The sequence below is a fragment of the Nanorana parkeri genome, unplaced genomic scaffold (assembly GCF_000935625.1).
Source record: "Nanorana parkeri isolate BGI_ZX_2015 unplaced genomic scaffold, ASM93562v1 scaffold1543, whole genome shotgun sequence".
NCBI lineage: Eukaryota > Metazoa > Chordata > Amphibia > Anura > Dicroglossidae > Nanorana > Nanorana parkeri.
This window is the reverse complement of record NW_017307811.1, coordinates 335,602-346,102: the sequence shown is the minus strand read 5'-3', so window position 1 is coordinate 346,102 and position 10,501 is coordinate 335,602.

Sequence of the window (10,501 nt, the reverse complement as noted above, 5' to 3'; positions counted from 1 at the left end):
GAATAAAAAATTAGTCCCCCCCAAAAAATTTAAAGTTACACATAAAAAAGAATTAAAAAAAATGTAAAGTCCCCACCCATACAAACACGCATCCAAACATGCATTGGGGGCGCATACGTGCAAAAAAGACGATTGTGCCAATTACGCCGCACATGTTGCATATCGCCGCGAACGTCGGAGTGAGAGCAATAATTATAGGGCCATAAATCACTGATAACACTAAACTTATGAGCGGTAAAAGCTTTTAAAGTGTCGCCTATGGCCAATTTTGGGTATGGTAGTTTTCTGCGATGTCGCGGGTGCGCGCCATTTTAAAGCTTGACATGTTTGGTGTCTATTTACCCGACGTGACCCAGACTTTTATATTTTACCAAAAAACTGGGTAATAATAAATGTTTCCTAACATAATGTAAAAAAAACTTTTTTTTTTTCAAAATTTTCAGTAATTTTTCCTAATTATAGTAAAAAATAAAACCCGTAGTGGTGATTAAAGACCACCAAAAGAAAGCTCTATGTGTCCCCAAAAAATGGTATAAAATTCATTTCAGTACAGCGTTGCATGACGGAATAAAATCCGGGGACATTTTTAAATGTCCCCGGGAACATAAAATAAAACTTTTTTTTTTTTAATACTACTCACCTGATTCCTGGATCCAACAAGTGCAGCCTCCCGTCTCCCACGCTGTAAGAAGCTGCATACAGCGCGTGCTGGTTACTACTTAAACCGGCGCGCGCAGTGTGCATCTTCTGAGAAGCGTATTAGCGTAGCGGGAGCTATGCAAAATGCGCAGCTGGCTTCCCCGCTATGCTAATAGCGAATCTTCTCACTGCGCGCGCCGGTTTAAGTAGTAACCAGCACACGCTGTATGCAGCTTCTAACAGCGTGGGAGATGGGAGGCTGCGCTTGTTGGTGGATCCCGGAATCAGGTGAGTATTAGAAAAAAAAATGTTTTATTTTATGTTCTATTCTTAGTTCTATAATGGCATTGTAGTACTTTCAGGTGGAATACAGCTTCATAACATATCAGCTAGGGAACTACAAGTCCCAGCATGCCCTCATTGCCCCTGTACAACAACCAGATATTGCTGTTCCCTGGGTGATATGTGTGTGTGTGTGGGGGGGGATGTACAGGGACAATGATGGCATGCTTGGACTTGTAGTTCCTTAGCTGATATATATGTGTGGGGGTGGGGGGTACAGTTCCAGTGGATGTTTATATAATATGGGGGGGGGCGAAAAAAAATGTTCTGCCCCGGGCGCCCATAACTCTGGTTACGCCACTGGTCACAGCTAATACAGTCCAAGTGTTCACACAAATAAAGAGGAACACTTATTAGTCAAAAGGCAGTAGTAATGTTAACCCAGGAAAGGGAAGTCCATAACAACATTAGAACCTTATGCTAGCAGCATGAGAGCCAGATTTAAATCAGCAGGTTAACCATAACAGAACACAACAATCCGGAAGAGTTATGGATGAAAGTTCATTGGAGAGGTTACTTGCGGTTACTGAGCTCAGGGAGCAATGGATGTAGAATCCCCTGCTGGATCAATCGTCTCCTTAGTCCCAGGACTGCCAAGCTGAACTATCACATGAGGAGTGGAGATGCTGCTGCTGCCGCTGGCTTCAGGGGTGAGCCTGAGCTGCGGGTCACTTGGGGAGAAGTGCTGTGGAGGGCAAGGGTCTGCTGCAGCGTCCGAGAGCCTCTGTTTAGCGTTCCCAGCACAACAACAAAATGACGCCGAACAGCCGGCTCGCCGCTGCTACGTGCAGGCACTCCCAGAGAACAGAGATTAGTTTACCATGCTTTTTTAGGCAGTTGGGTTTATTGCAGAGGCCTTGGCTGAATCTGTAAGAATGTCAACCAGATGCTCTGCTTTAGATAATTCCTCCCGCAGAGCCCTATGGTTAAAGGCTTGGGAAGGAGAAACCTCTTCAAAACTTCATTTCTGTAATCTTCCTTTTTCAGGGGATCTCCTTTTTGGCCCAGAGCTCCAAACTGTGCTAGAGCATACAGCAGACTGAAATAAATCTTTTCCAGACAGGAAGAAAAAGCCTTTTCATTAATTTTTTTTATGGATCCCGGAACAGGAACCACGGTAACAATGATCATAAGGCGGGGGGAAGTTACAAGAAACATTAGACGGGACATTAGTGGAAAGGGAGGGGATGAATTCTCTTTAATCCTCCCTCCCAAAGCCCAAAAACACAATGACTCGCTGCTCCCCGTAGGAAGGAGGTTAGGGGGTTTCCTCCCACGGTGGAAAAAGATTACCTCCAACAAGTTCATCCTGAATCTCCTAAAAAATTGCTACAGACTAGAATTCAACAGCAATCCTCCTTGGCATTTCTTCGTAACAGATCTTACAAAGAATCAAGTAATCCTCTTTGTGCAAGTGCCAGAACAGGAGCAGGGTCAGCTCCTTGGGTAAATCAGCCATCCACGAAACTCACAGCTCCTGGGGGTGGGGAACCCATTTAGGTAACATAGTGATTCAGGGTCAGTGGTCCTGGGCAGAGGTGACAGCATCTTGAAATTGGAGGGAGCTCAAAGCGGTCCTCAATGCTCTAGCTTTACAGGTCACGCTCAGGTCTCATCACCTATTAGTGTTTTCAGAAATTTTTAGGAAATTTTCTCTACTCTTGTGGAGAAGTGGGAGTTTCAGATATAGACCTGTTCTGCTTTCGCAGTTTCCTGGGAAGCAAACAGTTTTTTTTCTTTGAATTCAAGAGATACAGCATTAGTGGTAGATGCACTTTCCAATCCTTGGAACCTTCACCTCTGTTACGCCTTCCCTCCTATATATTTGATTCCCAGAGTCTTGCAGAAATTTTTGTGGGAAGAGACAAATCTCATCTTGATCGCTCTGTTTTGGCCCAAGTAGGCATGGTTTTCTCTGATCCTGTCCCTAGTCACTCTCCTGCCCAGGTTGGACCTCCTGTCCCATAACTCAGTGTTTCACCCAAAGGCCCGCATGTTCGGTCTGACTGCCTTCTATCTGAGGAAAGCATTCTAAAAGATCTCCGAGACAAAGTAATCAGTACACTTCTGCTTAGTTGTAACCAGGAAAATATACAGGAAAGTCTGGAGGACTTTCTCTTCGTGGAGAATTAGACTAGGTAGGTGTTCTGGATTTCTTACAGGAGGGAGCAGATAAAGGGTTAGCTATTAGCTCCTTGAAGGCACAGGTTTCTGCTCTCAATGTTTATTTGCAGATTCCGTTAGCTGAGGATGAACTAATCTCTACTATTTTTTTTTTTTAGAGCTCTCAAGAGGATTAAACCTATGACTCTAAAAACATTTCCACAGCGGGACCTTTGCTTAGTTCTGCATGGTTTGATAGGTCCTCCCTTTGAACTTCTCTGAAATATCTTGCACTCAGAACAGTGTTTCTTGTAACATAGGGGCGTTTAGAGCAACAGCTCCTGGCCCAACACAAAAATAGCACTGGTCATTAGATTTACATATAATTGGATTGCGGTATTTCCATATGAATGAGCCATGACTCATTCATATGTAAACTAAGCTGTCAATTTATATGCAAATTATGATGCGCTAACTCCCCCCACCCACTGCAATTATAGAAGGTGGTACAGTCTGGATCTGGCAGTCTCTTTGCCGTGATAGGTATTTTACTTTAGCTGTTCTTCATCCAGTGTCTGCTTTATCTGTGTGGTATCTCTGTAGTAACAGGTCAGTGATCAGGGTCTGTCATTTTTGGGGAAGAAGAAAAAGATGACGAGAGATTGTGTGTTCTATTGATGTACAGCAACTACAATGCATTTGTGGTGTAGTACAGCAATACAGATTGGATCATTATTCATAACCTTTTCACAATCTGACTGTGAGCAGACAAAGCCAGTAATATTGCCTGAAAGATGGGTTTAGTTTGACAATGTCAGCATTTCTTTAAAGGGTTATGTTGGTCTCCCACCAATTCTGTGAAATTTCTCTAATCTGCAAACAATAAAAAAAGTATCCTGTGGCAGTGGGAGAAGTGGGAGATCACCCCGGTTGGCGTCCAGAAGGTGAGATACACAAGAGGGATGATTGTATGGACTCTGGGAGGGTGGAAGCAGAGTGGATGTCTGGGAGATGTGGGAGCAGAGGGGATGTGGGAGCAGAGGGGATGTTTTGGTCAGTGTAAGCAGAGGGATGTGGGGGTGAGTGGGAGCAGAGGGGATGATGAGGGCGAGAGTGGGAGCAAAGGGGGTGATGAGGGAGAGAGTGGGAGCATAGGGGATGATGAGGGAGAGAAAGAGAGCAGAAGGGATAATGAGGGAGAGAGTGGGGGCAGGGGGGGTGATGAGGGGGAGTGGGAGCAGAGGGGATGATGAGGGGAAGCGTGGGAGCAGAGTGGATGATGAGGGGGAGAGTGGGACCAAAGGAGAGATGTGGGAGGCAGCAGGACCAGGGCAGAGGGATTATGAGGGTCACAGGTGGTCTCCTCACTGGAGAATTGGGGGTAATAATAGACGGGGTGTATTTAGCTAATCAAATAATGTGCTATCAGGCAGGTTGGGTTCAGCTGAGTGTGTGTGTTTATCCACACAGTGAGAATACCTCCGTTACATTGCTGTTCAGTGTGAATACCTCCGTTACATTGCTGTTCAGTGTGAATACCTCTGTCACATTAACCTTCCTGGCGGTAATCCCTGAGTGTGGCTCGGGGTTAATGTTAAGTACCAAAAGCAGTAACCCCGAGCCACACTCGGGATCACACTGTAGCATCACTTACCTTGTCCGTACGAGCCCCGCTGTGTCCTCTGGCCGATGCCACCATCCATCTTCCGTCCATGCGAGCGCCGCGTCGCAGGGGGTGGAACCGGCGGGAAATTCGAAAGTAAAAAATAGAAAAAAGACTGACATAATCAGATGGCCAGGAAGGTTAAATAGATGTGCACCTAGGTGCAATGAGGGGTCAGAGGTCACCACCTAAAACATAAAAAAAATGCTCCAGTAATAAAATATCAAACAGGATAGAAAACATTTTGTACAAAACACATGTGGATCACTTGGAATATATGGAGAATGCTTGTGGGTATGAGTATGATTGGTGTGGGAGACAATTCATACAACATTTTGCATACATTTTAGTGGATTTCTATATCACATTAAGGAGGTTGTAATCAAGAGAAGAGGCTTGGGGCCAGTAATTCGATGGCAGTAGGGAATCTGGTGCTGCGAGCCACAGATAAAGAAAAAGGAAGGGGGCTAAGGTATTACATGCTGGGGGGAGCCAGGTAACTATGAAGGAGAAAGTGGTGAGTCAAAACAGTGTCTCGTGTGAGCATATCATGTACTTTAAACATTCTCTTGTTTACTAGGTTCTTTCAGAAGTGATACCACTAAGATCCATAAACATGAAGGGGGGGTAAGGCGAAGGAGGGAAGGAAGTAACCAGAGGGAGGGAAAAGGGGGAGAAGTCAGGCTGTGCATGGGGAAGGGGGGGCCGCTCTGATCCAGGAAGAAGAGAGTCTCATTTCAAATGGTAAGCAGGTGGCAGTGAATAGTGGTGGTAAAGTACTTGTTGATCCATTGGTGCCAGAGTGCTTCGAATTTAGACATGGAGTAAACAAGTTGTGCTGCACGCTTTTCATCCAGTGGATATGATTTATTACACTAGTGATTCTGAGGGATTTAGTCTGCCAATTTCTCGCAATCTCTCTCTTGGCTGAGGTTAAAATATATAATGAAAGTTTAAAGGCTTTGCGTGGGGGGTCAGCAGGTGTACAATTTAGGAGGGCAAAGTGCAGGTCTTTAGTTATCGTTTGTGACAGGATGGAGGAGAGAAGACTAAAGGTATCATCCCAGAATTTAGAGACTAAAGGGCAATGCCACCATATGTGTATAAAAGTGCCTGGGTCAGGACATGCCCTAAAGCAGTTCGGTGAACAGTTAGGGTTGTAGGCAGCCACTATGATGGGTACCATGTACCAACGTAGGAGGACTTTGTCGTTAATCTCCAACATGCTTGCACAGCGCAAACTGGATTTGGTGTTCATCCATGACTGTAACCACAGGTCTTCATCCAAGGTTGATTCTAAATCTATTTGCCATTGGGAGAGATATGTGGGGGTGGGGGGTGCATTAGGAGGGGTTAGCAGGGTGGAGTATAGAAGGGAGATAAGCCAGGGCTGTGGGAAGTATCTTGGTAAATTCTCTCAAAATGTGTCGACACCCTGGGGCTGCGATTCCTGGGAGTGTACTTGGAAACAAAGTTTTTGACCTGGAGATATAGGATATTTGAGCAGCTAGGTAGTATTTGGCCATGTTGGGTACTGCCAGTCCCCCTCGTGGTTTCAGAAGATAAAGCGTGCTTCTCGGGATCCTGGGTTGCTTATCATCCCAGATGAAACAAAAAATATGGGATTGCAGAGTGGACCACCCACTGCTTATCTTGCGGCTATTAAAATGACTCTACTGCCCAAGATCCTCTATCTATTCCGCGTCTTGCCTGTGGCCATCCCCACCCAAGTCCTTAAGATTCTGCAATCCCATATTTTTCGTTTTATCTGGGACCACATCTTTAGAAGGCGCATGAGGTTAGCAATCATGTGGGGATAAATGGCACCATAGAGGGAGGAATAGGAGTTGGTCAGCTTGATGCCTAAGTAAGAGAGGTGGCTAGGGCCCAAAGGGTACAAAAACTGGCTCTGTAAGGACTCCACCAGCGCAGGCAGTAATGATATGTTCAGAGCAGTGGATTTAGTGTCATTGACACACAGACCTGAAAAAGAGGCGAAATCCGTCAGGAGTTTTGTGAGGTTGGGTAAGGAAGTGAGAGGATTGATGATAAAGAGAAAAGCATCATCCGCAAAGAGACAAAGCTTGTGGGAAATTCCATTATGGCAGATACCAGATATATCTTGTGAGCGGCAGATCTTCTGAGCAAACGGTTTTAGGATCAGGGTGAAGATGAGGGGAGACTGCGAACATCCCTGTCTAGTGCCTCCCAGGATAGGGAATGATGGGGAGCGGAAGCCAGAATACATTATATGGGCTAACGGGTTGTTATATAGAGAGGATACCCAAGATATAAAATGGGAACTGAAGCCCCAATGTTTCAAGGTGTAAAAAAAGGTAGGGCCAAGAGACAGTATCAAAGGACTTTTTGATATCGAGGGATAAGAGCATGGCAGGGACCCGATTTGTTCTGGCAATGTGGTTGAGTAGAGTAACCCTATGAACATTTTCTCCGGCTTGTCTTGTGGGAATAAAGCCCACTTGATCATTGTTGACTAGACTTCCCACTACCTGATTCAATCTATTGGCTAGCAATTTAGCCAGTAGTTTAATGTCCACGTAGGGGGATCGGCCTGAAATTGGAGGGGTTGGAATGATCAGAGTTAGGCTTTGGAATCATGCTGATCAAGGCTGTGAGCGAGTCCTGACTTAAAGGTGTCCCACTGTGAAGACAGTTGAAGGAGTCTGTCAATAGTGGGGTTAGGAGATCTTTGAATTTGCTGTAGTACGCAGCCATGAAGCCGTCAGGGCCTGGACGTTTGCCTCAAGAGAGTGTGCTGATCGCTAGTTGATGGGACCGACCATGCACATGCCGTAGGGAGAGTAGGGGGGAAGAAAGAGGGAGGGGGAGAAAGCAGACACACATGATGGGAAACATCACAAAACACATACCAATTACAAGAATGGGAAGTGGAGAATATCCACTATATTCCAGAGACGTTGGGCAGGAGGGTCCGATGGATCCCTATCTGTCCAAGGAATGGGGAAAGCAGTGACTTGCTCCCCCAGGCAAACGTTCAGAAAAAACATCTACCGATAACAGGTCTGTAAACTAGACAGTAGAACAAGAACCTGAAAGATCAGTGTCTAGGCCATAGTCAATACCAAAAGGGGGTAACAAGGAATATATAAGGGACCTAGAAGGTCACAGGAGACACCGTATACAGGCATACCTATACGTCATAGTTGGAGGTGCCCAAACCCTTAGAGTCAGGTCAGATGGGGTGGTGAGTATGGGGCCAGGGGTGATGCAATATGCAAGGAAGCCATAGACCTTCCCATGAATACCTGAGCAACTCACTGTGCACAAGTGTGTAGCGTGATCCTAGTGGGCAGGGTTAATAATTAGCGATAGAGACAAGGCAATTCCTCCAACTTCAACGTAAAGGATTAATAGTACATTCAGAAACTCGGTAAAACCGAGATTCAACGAAAAACAACATGAGTAACAACTGTAAAGGATATGGCAGTAAGACTGCAACATCGGTCCGTGGAAATAGATAATCCAGCAGGAGCGGTCAACCAGCCGGTAGACAGAGCGATATGGAGTTGAGTGGACAAGTGGGCATAGCTGGACAGCACGTGAAGTAGTGATAGAGAGTTTGTTGGCCAGTAACGATAGATATGATTCAGGTCCAGGGCAGGTGCTGGATAGATAGAGTAAAGGCACTGTATGTGAGGGCAGTCTCGGTGTGCCAGTATAAATCCGGACCAGTGTGCGGCGAGCTGCCATAATTGCTAGAGGTCAAATGCAGGTAGGATTAGTTCAGGTCCACTAGACGATGTGCCCTAAAATCCGTGAGGCATGGAGACGGTCAAATCAGTCCCGGAACCAAAACAAAAAGGGGAAACAAAAAGTATAGAAATAGGTGAATTGACTTAGGTCCTTGAATTCCAGCGTAATCAGGAAGCGTCTTAGTAGGCATCATAGGAAGAAGGGCTTCCACTCCTAGAGTGGACTTCAGGAAGATGCTGAGGGCCCTAGAGGTCAGATGAGTGACTCAGTGCAGGGAGCCCGATTTGGGGACCATCTCGACAGCAGGGCTTCGGGAGTTTCCTGAGTAATTGTGGTTGGAGTCGCTTCGGGACCGCTTGGAGGAGGTTGTTGGAGGATAGGGAGTTGTCGATAATGAGGGACGAATGTCCAACAGGCCCAAGGCCGCAAGCTTGGATTGGACTTCCTCCAGATTGACACACATCTTGCGGGCCGCCATGAGAGAACAATAGGCGGAAAGGAAAGCTCAATTTGTAGGGGATCTGGTGTTTAGTCAGAATGTCTAAGCATGGCGAAGGCTTCTACGTTTGGAGATGATCGAAAAACCAAGAAAGGGCGCAAAAACCACTGGCTAGCTAAAGAAGTTATAATGGAGACTAAAGGTGGTGGCACTTACGCGTGATTCCCAGGATCTGGAGATGGACGACCGGTGTGGAGGATCGGAGCACTCGTGGTGTGGGTCCGACTGTAGCTGGTGTGCTGATCCGAGAGGTACATCCATGGGAGGGTGTGGACAAGAAAAGGGGACTTCGTCCGAAGTGCCGTTGGGGGTCTGTGCGGTGTAGAGGAGAATCAGGGAGATCGCTGTGGTGTCGGCAGTGGACAACAGGCAATGGACAGGGCTGTGGCAGCCGCAGCTGTGGGTGTCAGCGAGCGATCACTGTCAGGTCTGCTGACAAGGCTCTTGTCCGCTTTGATCCCTCTCCATCTCACCATTGATCCGACCTTTCGGCATCTGTCAGCTGCTTCCGTACACTGTCCCCAGCAGACCTGACAGTGACCGCTCGCTGACACCCACAGCTGCGGCTGCCACAGCCCTGTCCATTGCCTGTTGTCCACTGCCGACACCACAGCGATCTCCCTGCTTCTCCTCTACACCGCACAGACCCCCAACGGCACTTCGGACGAAGTCCCCTCTTCTTGTCCACACCCTCCCGTGGATGTACCTCTCGGATCAGCACACCAGCTACAGTCGGACCCACACCACGAGTGCTCCGATCCTCCACACCGGCCGTCCATCTCCAGATCCTGGGAATCACGCGTAAGTGCCACCACCTTTAGTCTCCATTATAACTTCTTTAGCTAGCCAGTGGTTTTTGCGCCCTTTCTTGGTTTTTCGATTATTTGCATTCACAGGTTCTCCTATTTCCCAGGGCTGCATACATGTCTCCAAGCTAACTTTTTTCCCATCCGAGAGCGCTGTTTATATGTTTTTTCTACGTTTGGAGATGGTGGAGGGGGCCAAATTGGTAATAGCTGGTATTCGTGGCCCTGGAAGGTCAGCGGAGCCTGGGAAGCCTTTGCTCTTGCAGCTGCGAGCAGGGATTCTTTAGTGTGATAAAAGTGTAGTTTCACTAATACATCTCGGGAAGGACCGTCCTGTCGTCTGCGGTTCAGTGTCCTGTGGACTCGCTCGATTTCCGGGCATTCGATCGAGATGTCGGGGGCCAATTCCTAGAAGAGGGCAGTCAACGTGGAGAAGAGATCCTTGATATTTTCCGGGAGTCCCCGTATGCGGAGATTTCAGCGGCGGGATATGTTTTCCAGATCCTCTAGTTTAGAGAGCAATTGTGAAGTCTTCGTGAGGATGGCTTCCATATCACCATTTAGTGTGGTGAGGTCAGACGTAAAGTCGTTGCATCTGTCTTCCAGGGCCGCGGTGCGATGGCCTATATCGCGGATCTCCTTCAGCAGGTGATCCGTAATTTGTTTGGAGGTAGCTTGGAGAGCCTTTTGTAGCATGGTGTCAAATCTTTGCAG